At 41.8% G+C, this 15,020-nt stretch overlaps 1 protein-coding gene across 1 annotated transcript in view; it reads right to left on the bottom strand.

Annotated features, from left to right (window-relative positions):
* Positions 1–257: 257 nt before the first annotated feature.
* GPR6 (G protein-coupled receptor 6) overlaps positions 258–15,020 on the bottom strand; it is a 78,485-nt gene continuing 63,722 nt past the window's right edge. Inside the window, exons 3-4 of the transcript XR_013984645.1 lie at positions 2,717–2,932; positions 258–1,123 (exon numbers count right to left, since the gene is read on the bottom strand). The gene's annotated coding sequence lies outside the window, so the exon portion shown is untranslated. The remainder of the gene's footprint in view (positions 1,124–2,716; positions 2,933–15,020) is intronic.

Here is a 15,020-nt window from a genome sequence, read left to right as displayed (position 1 = left end):
GTCAGTCTGATGGTGTGCAGATTTTTCTTCTACACATAATCCCTACACATATGAGAATCCTCACATGGAAGTTTCCCTATGCAGATAATCCTGGCTATATTAGGACTATCACTATTATTATATTTACTTATACCCTGCCTTTTTTCCTGACAAGACTGAAGGCAGCTGACAGTTTTTAAAAAATATAATGTTAAAATATATAAAAAAATAATTTAAAAAACTAAACACTGATATAATTAAAACTATATACATATAAAATCTGTTTAAACATACAAATAATTATGATAAAAACAGCATAGCACCAGCCCTTTTGTTAAAAGTCCATTTCCAAAAACCTGGTAGAAGAAGAAGGTCTTCACCTGCCAACCAAAGGACAACAAGGAGGGAGCCAGTCTAGCTTCTTGGGGAAGGGGGCAGTTCCAAAGTCAGGGGGCAGCCACCAAGAAGGCCCTGTTCTGTGTCCCCACCAAGCATGCCTGTGAAAGTGGTGGGACTGAAAAGAAAGACCTCCCCTGAAGATCTCAAAACCCAGACAGGTTCGTATGAGGGAATATGGTCAGATATCTTGGACCTAAGCTGTATAGTATTTTATAGGTCAAAACTTTGAATTGTGCCCAGAAACAGACTGGAAGCCAGTGGAGCTGTTGTAGCAAGGAAATAGTATGCTCCCTACAATCAGCCCCAGTCAGCAACTTGGCGGCAGCTCTTTGAGTTTAACCCTATGTAGAGTATGTTACAGTATTCCAAAGGGTCAATCATAGCATAAAGACAGGCACCTGACAGGACATTTGATTACGCTCCTTGTGTGTTTTGGTGAACACCATCACACTGGAAAGAAGAGGGGCGGGCAGATGCATTTCTGCATATACATGGACATTACACAGGGCTCTGCATACAGAAGATCCCACACATAGTCCTTGGCATCACCAGCAGTTTTGTGAGATACTGAGCCCCAGGAGAACTGCTACTAGCCAAACATGCAATACTGGATTACATACAGAATGCATACAGGAGGTCGCATAAATATTATAAAGTGGGACTTGCACAACTCACATGTCTCAGGGTTCTTCCGAAGTTCCATAACAGTTTTCCTCTTTTTGATCCTTTATTGTGCTTTCGGAATCTGTGGGAATAAAATACTCTCTTTTACCTTTTGAAAAGAGGGTTTTAAGAATAATCATGTCATATTGCTTTCTTCCCCAGTCTAATCCTCTATTTATAGAATCAAAGAATTGTAGAATTGGAAGGTGCCCAAGAATCATCTAGTCTACCCCCCCGGAATGCTCCTTGATTTACACCATGCTTGTAAGTAAGAAATAGAATGGTAGCCAATATAGTTTGTGCAAATGTTTGCATCAGCACAAAAATACAAAATCCTCTCAGTTCCATAGACTGGATGGATGGATGCAAATTCTGTAATTGCAGAATAGCTAAACTTTACACTGACCGATTACATTTTTCTGAAACGTTATTAAAATGTTAATCATAAAATCATAGAGTTGGAAGAGAACCAGGTATCATCTAGTCCAACCTCCTCAATGCTCAGTCCCCCATCCATTTTGAAACCAAACCAGACCCTGCTTAACTTTGCAAATGTGCTAGCAGTTTTATTGCTACACCAGCATCCCTTACAGATTGGGGGTTACAATAAAGAGTTAACATCTCATGTAAACATCTCATGGTCACCAGAGCTGCCTTTCTATCTCCTGACATGCATTCTTGTGTTTATTGCCAATATAAGTTTTACTATGTACATTTGGTAGCCTCTTATTCTTTAAAAAAGTTATGTTTACAACAATTGCATGCCAATCTTGAGCTGAAATGAATATTGCATGGAGTCCATGTCATAGATAGCTCTAGGGAAGAATGAGGGCCCTCTGCTGCTCAGCATGCCAACAGTTTTTTAAGGCCAAAATTGTGATGTGGCAAAATATTAGCTAGCTTATTATTTTTGGGAAAATAATATCTAAACACCCACTTTATTCTTGAGATTGTAATTTGTTTTAAGGAGCGTTTCCACCCCCATCGTTCAGCCCGGACACTGAGATCCAGCGCCGAGGGCCTTCTGGCGGTTCCCTCATTGCGAGAAGTGAGGTTACAGGGAACCAGACAGAGGGCCTTCTTAGTAGTGGCGCCCACCCTGTGGAACACCCTCCCTTCAGATGTGAAGGAAATAAGCAGCTATCCTATCTTTAAAAGACATCTGAAGGCAGCCCTGTTCAGGGAAGTTTTTAATATTTAACACTGTACTGTTTTTAACACTAGATTGGGAGCCGCCCAGAGTGGCTGGGGAAACTCAGCCAGATGGGCGGGGTATAAATAATAAATTTATTATTATTATTATTATTATTATTAAATGGTGTTGGTGTTGTTGATGTTAATTCAATTTATATACGCCCTTTATCAAAGTTCCCAGGGCGGTGTAAAACATTAAAAACATAATAAAAAGCATAATAACAGACGGCATAACAATAAAATAGACACATTGACAGCAACATCTCTGCATAGTGTGTATATGTTAAAACCAGGGCCAGCAGGATACAGCTGAGGTTGCATGGTAAAGCAAAGTCGTCCACTGTGCCTGTCTCTCTAAATTGTGTGTTGTGCCACACTCTCCACGGCAGCCATGTGATGTTATGCTGCACACCCTCTCCCCATAGCAGCTATTTTGTGACTGGAGCCCACAGAACTCTTTCAAAATTTTAAATGTGCTCACTGGTCCAAGATGGTTGGCAACCTTTGGCTTATGCTCTTGGAAGTAGTATTCAGCCACCATGATTAGTAGCCATTCATTGACTTATCCAGGACTTTGTCTGATCCCCAGGCAAGAAGAAGCTGGTCACCTGCAGTTGCTTAAGGGACCTTGCTTTCCACAGTGCTTGAGTCATCCTGCTGATGTTTCACTCACAGCTAATCTTTTTGTTTCAAAAGCCTAATGGAGAAAGATAAGAAGTAGAATTTAGGATAAGAGTCTGTGAAAATGAAAATGCACACCAACAGGTGGCAGCATCCCCCTGCTTTTCACAATCTGAAGCTCATTAAAGATTTCCAGAAGATCTTTGGAAGAGCTGCTTTTGTGACATTTTATCTACACAAGTGCATACAAGAAGCATGCGCCCCCTTTTCCATGATCACACCTGAATATTTGGTAAAGGTTCAGTTCACTGCATCCACACGCTGGTGAGCAGAGAGGTGGATGACTGTCTCACATGATGGGGCACATTTATCTCCGCAGACGGCATTTGTGAAACAGTGATGAGTGTGGATATGGGAACATATGGAATATAAGAGTAAGCAAGGCTGCTCTCCCATTAGGCAAAGTCCGGCAACCACTTCAAGCAGCAGGTGCTGGGCAGGGAGGGGGAAGAGCAGCAGCTCCCTGGTTGTTGCTCCTAAGGTGCCCTGCCCAGTTCCCTGTGTCTGAAGACACAGCTATGTAGACTATATCACATGCCTTTGCCCCACACTAAATTAGCCTGCTGCCTCAGGTGCTGTGGAAGACCCATTACCGGGGTGAATTAAGATTCAGCTTCTGTTTCTGAGCTGAAGTTGAGTGGTGGTGGGGAACACACATTGTTCTTTGCATCAGGCAGTGACGTGTCCAGGCCTGTGTGTAAAGTTTATCAATGATACAAGAATATTGCCATAAGAGGGTTGGGGCTGGGAAGGCAAAACTCCCCAAGCATATGGAATGCAATCACAGAATAGGGCTTGTGAGCAGTGCTTGATTGCAAAAAGTGCCAGATCTTAGGTTTATATTGAAGGTGTTTTCCTCACAAGCAAACATAGCAAACTTGGGGCAGGGGGGATTGGCGGAGTGCGGGGGGGACGTGACCACTTTTCCAATGCCGAACTTTCCCTCTCAGAGTTGCTTTGCCAATATTTTAATCGGGCATATTTGCATCCTTGCACTCAGTTGTGGTGTACTAAGGAATTTTGTGGAAAAGCTTCCCGCCTAAGTATGCTTAAATTCACAGTTAGTTTCATAGAATCATAGAACTGTAGAGTTAGAAGTGATCCCAGGGGTCATCTGGTCCAACCCCCTTCAGTGCAGGAAATTGCAACTAAAGCATCCCTGGCAGAAGGCCTCCAACCTCTGCATTAAAACCTGCAATGAAGGAGAGTCCAGGGGGAGTCCATTCCATTCTTACTTCAGCAGGTGCTCTCTAAAGGGCAGTTGCTTCTAAAAATAAAACACATTTACTGATGTTGATAAAATGAAGAGCAGCCTGTCAAGGCCATACCTACATGTGAGCTTCAAACATGCGCTCAGGAAGCACAGTTGAGCCAGTATGATACAAACTTTAAAGGAGATGTACATCTAGTGAAGCTGTCTTTTCATGAAACAGGGAATAGTTTCCTGCACACAGTGGATGCAAAACCTGAAGCTCAATATCTCTTAAACCAGCCTTCATCAGCCTTATGCCCTTGAAATAGCTGTGTTGGCTGGGGCTGATGGGAAATGTAGTCCAAAACTTCTGAAGGGCACCAGGTTGGCAAAGACTGCCTTAAACTAACCTACCAAAAGCACTTGTGCAAATGAAAGCAGTTCAGACAACAAGAAGTGGCCTATACAGACAGGCATGGATGATAGTTTTAAGAGTCATTTGATCTTTCAGTTATAATCATAACTAGCTGCTCCTTTATTTTTTCTTCTGCGAGCAGCTATGTCTGACTGTACCCTTCCCATCAAACACAGGGATTGCCTCCATCATTCCAACAAGAGGATAAATAAAGACAATTTTAAAAACTTGAGGAGAAAGGTATCCGTCGATAAGAGACCTTCTGCCTCGAGGTAAAGCAATCTCAACGCATGATCTCATGGAGAAATTGGATGATGCCCAGTTAACCTGGTTTCAATCTATTCAATTGTGCACATTCATTCTGTTGGGAACCACTCAGAGTGGCTGGGGAAACCTAGCCAGATGGCCGGGTTATAAATAAATTATTATTATTATTATTTGCAAGATACTTGGAACGCAAGGGGAATGGCCTTCATTCTCTTATGTCATTTGAGTCTCTATATAACAAATCAAAATATGGCATAAAAGGAGCTGCGTCTTTAAACTATAGCATTCTTTTAGAACAATATGCAGGTGATACAGGAGGCCTCCGGACAGTGTGGGAAAGAGACTTGAGGATCCTAATTGCAGATAATAAATGGCAATCGATTTAGCACAACCCATCCCTACGTACAATCTCTGCTCATTTGAAGGAGGCTTCTCTTAAAATTGTATTTCGCTGGCACTGGACTCCACCACGTCTAGCCAAAATAAACACTACCATCTCTCGCCTATGCTGGAAAGGCCACTGAGTGATAGGCTCGTATTTTCATGCATGGTGGAGTGGCACGTTGGTTTACACCTTTTGGGGAAAGGTGTTCCAGATTATTTCCAAAATTACTCAGCAATTCCTTCCACCCAATTCAGCTCTTGCCTTGTTATCCTTAGGCTCAAATTTAAAAAATAACCTTAAATGCAGAGACTTAATATTTTTTTCTATTATCAGCTAATAGAAATCCCCCTTGAAACCTGGGTAAATAATATTTGGAATGTGGCTCTATCGGAATGCCTTACTTGCCATAGAAGGGTAAATAAAGGCACTTCAAAGATAGACATTTTTGCTGAGACTTGGCTTCCATTATTTTCCTTTAAAAATGAGACAGTATATACTTTCATTCCACCCACAACACAAGAATCTCTGTGGAGAAGAAACCTGAATTGACAATGCATAAATAAATGTATTGCTTGTGTACTGTGTACTGCATATGAAACTTAAGAATGTACCACTGGACAAGTTACTGTAGTTCTATGTTGTTCTTGTATTTACATGAAAATCAATAAAAAAATATTTGAATTAAAAAAACCACACACACAGGGATTGCCTTTCTAATTTTAAACACGTTAACCCCAGATTTTCATTTTATAAATGACAGCAAAGATGCTTTGCTGATTAAACTACTGCTGTCTACACAAATGCTGAGCTTGTGATCGCATCACGTTCTTGTTCATCAACTGCTTTATTTTTATTTTTATTTAAGTGCCCAAAGTGAAACTTCATAAGTCAAATTCTTTCTAATTCAAAATTTTGACTATAATTTTAAAAAAATCATTTCTCATTGCCAAACACATGATTGTTCAAAACACCTTCATTAACTTACTGTTCAGAGGAGAGTAAACACAGCCAGGAGAAATATCAACTGCACAGATTGTCTTACTTGGCAACTGGTGTAGTTTAGAATAATCTTTGCATGTCATGTGCCCTTGCATGTGTTGCTCTCACCAGCATCTCCTGCACAGCCAGACACCTTCTTACATCACAAGACAGTCTCAAGAATAAATAAACACTCAGAATTCAGGTTTATTTTGAAATAAGTCTTATTGAAATCAGTGGGGCCTACTTTTGAGCAAGCATAGCTAGTATTTATCAGGTTCCCTTACATCCTTTGGCAGTGCACACATTTTCTTCCAGATCACCTACGTCTTTTGACAGATCACTTTTTACATACTGACTATCTAACTACAGTAATAAATTATGGGGCTATGAGCAAGGTATGTATGCCAAAACCCTTTGGGTTGAAAACCCCTAACTCACACATTACGGCAAACTAAGCAGTGGTGGCTGACACAAGCCTTATTTAATTGATATCTCAAACTGCTGTACAGCAATCATGACTGCTATGTAGCTTTTCAAAATGGGTATTCCCATATTTTCGTTCTGGCATTGCAAAAATCACAGAAGTGTGAATTTTGAAGGATACTTATGCTTGTGTATTGTTTTGGGAACCAAATTCCTACGCCATCCCTACCAAAAATACAAATGCAAAATGGATAATAAAAACATAATCATGAAAAAGAAAAACACGCAGCAGGGCAATGAAAACACAAAAACCATTTCAAATACACATACAGTACTTTGGGTTTTTTTACAGTTGTGGACAAGAATCGAGGCATTTGGGGTATAAGATGCCAGAGGGTTTCAGTAGTGAGACCCAGATGCCTTATTGTCTCTGTACCATCAAGGCCACCACTACAGACGGTCATATTGCACCTCCTAGGGTTCAAGTGACACAAAGAGTGAGTATGGCCCAATACAAGCCACTTGGCCCTATAAAGCTACTGACTTTGGTCTGGTTCTTCAGCTTGACCTCTCCCCCTGGACAAAGGAATTATGGAAAAGTCTTCATTGTGAGAAGGGTGGCTGAGAAAAGGACTGAAGAACAGAGAGGAAGGTAGTGAGTAAGAGTTTGAAGCTGGCTGCATGGTCATAATTTAACATGTGAGGTTTCATGGTACCTCCAACAGCTTGTGTGTTCTAAAAAAGAAGTTTACCAACTTCCTTCTTGGGGATGCTATAATCTGCACTAACCTGCCTTCTGTTTTGTTTTTCTTTGAGGACGTCTGCTGAAAGGCAGACAAATGTCTTCCCTTTTTTTCACCATAAAAAAAGTTTGACAAAGAAAATATTGATTTTACCTGATATAACCCATCCTCATGGCATCTCACTGTTTTTCAGCAGGGAAACTTGTTTTCTGCTGATTTATTACATATTGATCCTATGCTTATTTGCTTTAATATTTCACTCAGTATGGAGCCTCTGTGAACCAACTAGCAATTTGTCTGTTTGTTCTTTCTGCCCTTTATAATAAGCATACTCTTTCCCACCATTTTCTAGAAGAGATTCTGTACTAAAACATTCATCTCTCATCCTCTGTTCATCATCAGCCATGTGGAGATTATTCATCACCAAACTTAAAGGAGCAACCAAAGCCACATAAAGATTGCAAAGCACATCAAAGAAGCCTTATATAATTTACAAAAAAATCAGCCTTTTTAATTCATTTCTTTGCAATAATGGAGTCAAAATATTTAAAAAATGCCACGCCCTACTCCTCCACAGGGAAGTGTGTCACCTGGTATTTAGAGTTGCGTAATGTAATTGACTCATGGCTTATCCCTACTCCCTTTTGTTCCACTGCTTTTCTCCAGGGAAAACCACTGTTTAGCATGCAATTGGAGCAAACGGCAATTTGTGTTTTCTCCGGATTGACGTTTGCTTCAATTTAGAGCTAAAGAGCAGGTTTTCCCTAGTAATGGAGCAGGACCAGTGCTTTCTATGCACAGAACAAGCGGAAATGTCCTAAGTCTGGGGAGATCCGGGTTCAAATATCACCTCAGTTTTGAAACAAACTAGGTCATCACCTTCAACTGGTACAACTGGGCCTACAGCTGGGCCACAGCCTGATCTATAGTAGAACACCAGCAGCATTACTTCTCAGGGTTCCTTCTTTGAGGGAGGACTAGAGGATTACGGCAAATAATTATACGACCTTCCACAGACATTTGAGGGCAGCCTTGCATATGCTTCTAATGTATTCTGCTCTGTTGTGGTGTTTCTGTATATTATGTTGGAAGCCGTCCAGAGTGGCTGGGGCAACTCAGTCAGATGGGTAGAGTACAAAAAAAATATATTATTATTAAATAATTATAGGAGAGGACCTTTTCAGTTGTGGCTTTGCATCAGTGGAACACCCTCCCCAGTGAGGTCTGCCTGGTACTTTTGTTTCAGTGCCAGGTTACAACATCCATTTCCCTCACTTCTGATGTTTTAGCATGTTGTTTTTTTTGCTGTTAGTATGGTGCCAAAGCTTCCTGTGGTTGTTATTGGGTAGGGGTGTTGTTTTGTATACTTCTATGAATTGCATGCGTTTTTGTATGAATTGGTTAATACTATAATGTATTTATGTTTATATTTTCAAATACTTGTGTAAATCACTTAGCAAGAAATCTGTGTAACAAGAGACTAACCAGTATAATATAATAACAATAAGTAAAATTACAAGACGGAAGTCCCCAAATGCAAGATTAGGCTAGAGGTGAATCTTTGGATATTGAAACAAGTGTCCTTTGACCAATCACTCTCTCAGCATAACCTATCTGCATAGTCCCCCTAGTATTTCCCAGAGCTCCTTGGGAGAAGGGTGAGATAAAAATGTTATTTGTAATTTTAAAAGCACTAAAATATTGTAAGTGCTATTATAAAAAACAAGGTAGTCCCTGCTGAGAAGCTTACAATCTAATAGACACAGGTGTGCCAAATCTAGGGAGCAGAAGTGCCGTCAGCCTCCTCAATATTCCTTACCAGGGGGCTCAACTTCCACCCACCCATTACTGGAAGAGGCTGAACTAACAAGCCAAGCGCAGTGCAGCATCAAAGGCAGGCTCCTCCTGAGCGTGAGAGAGAAGGAGTTGCAGCCATTGAAACTGTGTGGCACCGGGCAAGGCTTCCTCCCGATGATGCAAGCATGATGGGCAACAGGCACGTGATGTCACAGGCATGCATCAGGGACATGATATGTTGCTGCTCCCCGCTCCCCAATCTTTGGCCCAAGGCGGCACCTCTGAATAGTCATGACACAATAAGAAAAAAGAATGGGATGGGAAGGGGAAAATAAAGAAACTGGAACAATACTTCTTGAAGTTACATGGCTGTTCTTACAGTGACTATGCAGGAAAGAAATAGTTCAGGGAAAGAAAGAACTAAATGGCAGCTAGTCTGTCAGCTAAGCCAATGGGATAAATTATAAATACCCTTGCTGGTTATTTTGGGGGCATTGTGATAAAAACAAAGCATTTTCAATGGCTGGGTCAGGTCCCAGCCCAAGTCATGAGACAGCTGGAAAACCTGAATCCCTCTGAGCACCACCAATAGTGCCTCACTATCTCTGCTGTCATTGTAGTGAGCAGCCTGGCATATGAGAGGATGCCTAGTTTGGGTCCAGACCCTTTCTCTTTCTCCCAACAAATGCTCCATCCTGCAACAGCAAAGCTCCCAAGAGCACCATTGTGTTCTGGTCTATTGGGAGGCTGAGAATGAGGCAGGTGAAAGAGCAGGGGGAGGAAAAAGACCCAGGTGGGGGCTGTTGTGTTTCAAAGCAAAAGATGGCACTGCCAGCAGGAGGCTGCAGGCAGGTGGACTGCAGGGAACGGATGTGTTACCCCATGCAGGCACATCATTACTGAGTCCCTGTAGTTCAAACACGGATCTATTATAGGATGTTATTATAGGCTCCCTGCTTCTTAAATCATCAATGCTTTTTAAAAAGGAAAAAAAAACCTGTAACACAGTTAGGTGAAAGAGTTTGAAGAGCTATGGTTTACTTTTTCACCTTTCCATTGCTCAGGGGCTCAGAATAGAACTTTATATGGCATGTTTCTAAGGCCATAGCCAAGGCACTCCAGGGCAGCTATCCCTAAACGACTTCAGTAATTCCTCTGTAACAAGATCAAGCTCAACTGGATAGAGAATCCCTGCAGGAATGGTTAACGAGTTGCCTTCTACCCATGTGCATGATTTGCAGTATTCGTTTCTGCAGAAAGCTATTTTATTGTTTTTGTTTGTTATCACGGTACCTATTTTTGTGTTTTTATATTGTAAACCACCCTGTGATCTTCAGATGAAAGGCGGTATAGAAATGCAATAAAGAAGAAGAAGAAAAGGTACAGAAAGATCTACAGACCAACTGCAAAGGCTGGGAACTCATGGATAACTTTGAAAAACATTCTCCTGAGAAACAGTTTGACTCAAATACATTCAGTCTGGGCACCAGGACATAATAGTTGGTGGCAGGTAGGCACTGTGGGTTAAACCACTGAGCCTAGGACTTGCTGATCAGAAGGCTGGTGGTTCGAATCCCCGCGACGGGGTGAGCTCCCGTTGCTCGGTCCCTGCTCCTACCAACCTAGCAGTTCGAAAGCACATCAAAGTGCAAGTAGATAAATACGTACCGCTCCAGCGGGAAGGTAAACGGCGTTTCCGTGCGCTGCTCTGGTTCGCCAGAAGCAGCTTAGTCATGCTGGCCACATGACCCGGAAGCTGTACGCCGGCTCCCTCGTCCAATAAAGCAAGATGAGCGCCGCAACCCCAGAGTCGGCCACGACTGGACCTAATGGTCAGGGGTCCCTTTACCTTTACCTTACACAGTTTCAACAGGATGTTGTGAGAACTTACAATCACAAGATATTTATAAGTGCTGATCATACTTATGCATTATGAAAATACTCGTGTCCATATGCTTTCCTCCATACTACTGAGGTTGTGAATGCAATCCTATCTATACTTACCGGGAAGACTCATAGTAAATTTGAGTGAACACTTCTCAGAGCTTATTATTATTGACCCTACTCATGGCTGTGATGTCAGGAAAGAAACAGGCCAGGTTCAAGTTCTTGTATTAATTTACAGGGTCCTTCACAACTTGGGCTCAGGATATCACAAGGACCCACCTGATCCCTTATACCCCCTCTCCATCACTTAGATCTTTGGGGGAGTCTCTGTTGGTGATCCATTATGGTTTATGCATGGCTCATAACTACTAGAAGAATTACATTCAGCATAGTGAGCCCAAGCCTGTGGAAATCCCTCCCAAATGAGATTAGATATCTACCCTACTTTCTGAACTTCAGGCACATGACTAAGACTTTTTGTTCCAGTGGGCATTTTAAGGTAGTGTTTGGATTTATGATAATTTTTTCTTGTTTTCTTGTCCCATTTCCTATGGATTGTTTTTATTCCTCACAAGAAAAGGGAAAAGTTGACAGCTATGATGATTGTTGTATATAAATATTTTAAAAACAGGCAATGAAGGATCACATTTTCATACAAGATCAAGAGCAGAGAATTTAAAATGCATTCATTTCCTCGAAGCGTAGTCTCTACATGGGAGTGAGACTGGGGGCATTTTACACGTGCTTAAGGTGTTGTAAGAGACTCTTTAAGGTGTCAAATCATAAAAAGAGTGTGCAGGCAAGCAAACTTATTTGAAGAATCCAATAAAAATACACTCCTGAGAAATAGTGCTTGACAGGAAATTGAACTGAGTAATAATTCTCTTGCCTCCTCTTGTAGATGTGAGCCACAGAGTCAGAACTGTTTGACCATAACACCATGAGCTCAGTGCAGCAGATCAATATAACAAAATAATGGAACAGCCAAGAAGCTGTTGCCATTTATTTATATGAGGTTAAAAGCCTCAGAGAAGGGCCATCTGAAGGAGATATTGCATTAGCCCAGTGTTCTGAATTTTGAAGACAATAACATCCAACATCAAAAGTGTTAGCTAGGGAGTACAATAGACTAAGATATAAAAGAGATTTGGAATCAATCCAAGAAAAGCTATGCACTTCAAAACCCTATCCATTTCAACAGAAGAGAGTTGTGTCTTAAAATATACTTAACTTTGGCTTTTTTGCCACCAATGTTTTTTTTTTTACCATTTAAAATCTTGAAAAGTAGTTGTATGAAAGTTTAGATATCCTTAACCATACTATATCAGAGATTGAGGATAATTTAATATACTTTCTGGATTGTTGGAACAAGAATATGAAACCCTTTGAGGCACAAAGAACTTTTCTTCAGACAGGACATGACTCAGCCTGCACACTAGGCAGAATTCCATGTTACCCAGAATTCCATGAGTCTACCCCATCATCTGTTTCAGCTCAAAATCATCCCCCACTTGGCTGTATTTCCCACCTCAGGTATAGGGTCTCAATATCATTTCTCTCACACACATGAAAAAGCATGTATGTTTTTAGCTGTTTCTGTTTTATCTGTAAGTCATCTTGAGTCCCTGTCAGGAAAAAAGGTGAGCTTATAAATACATTTCTTTTCCAACACTGACTAGAGCTAATGATAATTCAATATTTGCATCCTCACCTTTTCATTGATTGATTTGCCCATTTCATTTATATCCCATGCAAGTCAGGGTGGTATACTGACCACATCCTTACCTCCCTAGCTTCAGCAGTGCCAGCCCTTCCCTTAGACCAGGTGTCAGCAACGTTTTTCAGCCGTGGGCCGGTCCACCGTCCCTCAGACCATGTGGTAGGCCGGACTATATTTTTTGGGGGGGGGGGGGGATGAACGAATTCCTATGCCCCACAAATAACCCAGAGTTGCATTTTGAATAAAAGCACACCTTCTACTCATGTAAAAACGCCAGGCAGGCCCCACAAAAAACAAGAGATGCATTTTAAATAAAAGGACACATTCTACTAATGTAAAAACACACTGATTCCCGGACCCTCTGCAGTCCGGATTGAGAAGGCGATTGGGCTTCATGCTCCAGCACTGGGGGCAGAGAGCAGGTGGGGGCGGGGCTGGTGCATATCGCAGGGCGGGGCGAGGCGGGGCGCACCGCCTGTGGGGGCGGGCAGCCGTGATGGCACCCTGAACTCCCATCATCCCTGAGCTCTGGCCTTGCTAGCTAGGTGTGATGGGAGTTGTAGTTCAACAACATCTGGGGACCCACAGGTTGAGAAAGGCTGGCTTAGACAAAGTGAGGGAACTGTCTCAGGTGGCAGATGCTGGGAGGGGGGCAGGAGACCCCCTCCCACACAATTTCTCCCAAAGTCTCTAGCCATTCCCCTCTGTTGGAGACTAGAACTATGTGTGCCACAGGTCTGTCACATACCTACCCCCAGTAGTCTGCTACCCTCAGGGGCACTGGATGCCTTTGTCTGTGTTGAATTAAGCCACTTCTTCAAAATCAGTTAGCTATGTCACCTGCTACTTACACACAAAATTGCCTGAAAAGGCAGCATAGTCATCATTCTCATGCTAATATGCCAGGTCTAGCCACTGAAGAAAGGTAGCAGAAATTGTGATTGTGGAAGCAGATCAATCTAATGTCTGAGACAACCGTTTGTAAAATGCATTTCACATGGGCCTGTTGTAATAGTTCTCAAAGGCAGTTACCTCAGGTTACCCATTTTTTCGTGCTTTGGGTTTATAAATGAAAAATGAACGTTAAGTCAGAATCTGAAAAATAGTTCCCAGTGTGTACTCACACCCCTCCATGTAGCTCATTTACTCCACAGCAAGGGGAAAGAGAACAGAATGCTTTGGAAGTATGACGTTCTAGACGGAAAAGAACAAATTCCAGAGCTCTTCACCCAGTGGTTTCATATACAGAAGACCTTAACAACTTGGGACCAGTTTACCTGTAATATTGTCTTACCCCATATATGCCCAGTCAACTGTTTTGATCCATGGAGCTGGCACTGTTACAAATGTAGCATAATGCCACACAATGCTCATCCCACATTTGTCAGAAACCCATCTTTCAGTGTGGCAGAACGTATACTTTGGGACTCCCTGCCTACTGACATCAGGCAGGTGCCTTTATTGTACTCCTTTTGGCGACAGCTAAAAACACTTTTTTTTTAGACAAGCCTACCCAGATACAGTGGTACCTCGGGTTACATACGCTTCAGGTTACAGACTCCGCTAACCCAGAAAAATTACCTCGGGTTAAGAACTTTGCTTCAGGATGCGAACAGAAATCGGGCAGCGGCAGTGGGAGGCCCCATTAGCTGAAGTGGTGCTTCAGGTTAAAAACAGTTTCAGGTTAAGAACGGACCTCCAGAACGAATTAAGTACGTAACCAGAGGTATCACTGTATGTAGAATGTTGATGTGAGTCTTAAACTCTTTTCAATTTATTGCTGATTTTAATTTCTAATGTTGTAAATAGTTGTGTTTTAACTGATAATTCTATTGTATTCTTCTTGGAAACTGCTCTGAGGGGTTTTTTTTTACTATTAAGCTGTTTATAAATTTTATGAAATTAAAATAAATAAATAAATAAATTGCCCAGTAGCACAGAGTACAAAATGGAAACTTAAGGAACACCGTAGGACCAAGGCTTTGAATAGAAGTCCCCAAGTATCATTGCCATTGTGGCAATTTGGGCCAGGTAATGTCAGGTGGTAGGATCCTTCCTCATGCAGTCTGCATCTCCTGGCTCTTCTGGTTGGCAGGGGTGACTTATGAAGGCTCTTGAGGGGATGGTGAAGTTGTTACTGTTGCTGTGGCTAATCAAACTGCTCCTCTTTTAGTCTCACAACAAGACTGTCATGCTGACTCTAAGAACACTTGCTTGGAAGCAAGGTCTACAATACCCAGAAAAATTTACTTCCAAACAATGTGCTTTGGATTGAGCTGTCAATCAGCTTAGAA

The sequence above is a fragment of the Podarcis pityusensis genome (assembly GCF_964106645.2).
Source record: "Podarcis pityusensis genome assembly, chromosome: 3".
NCBI classification, from domain to species: Eukaryota; Metazoa; Chordata; class Lepidosauria; order Squamata; family Lacertidae; genus Podarcis; species Podarcis pityusensis.
The sequence above is the reverse complement of the archived record's forward strand: the minus strand, read 5'-3'. Positions and strand labels throughout refer to the sequence as shown.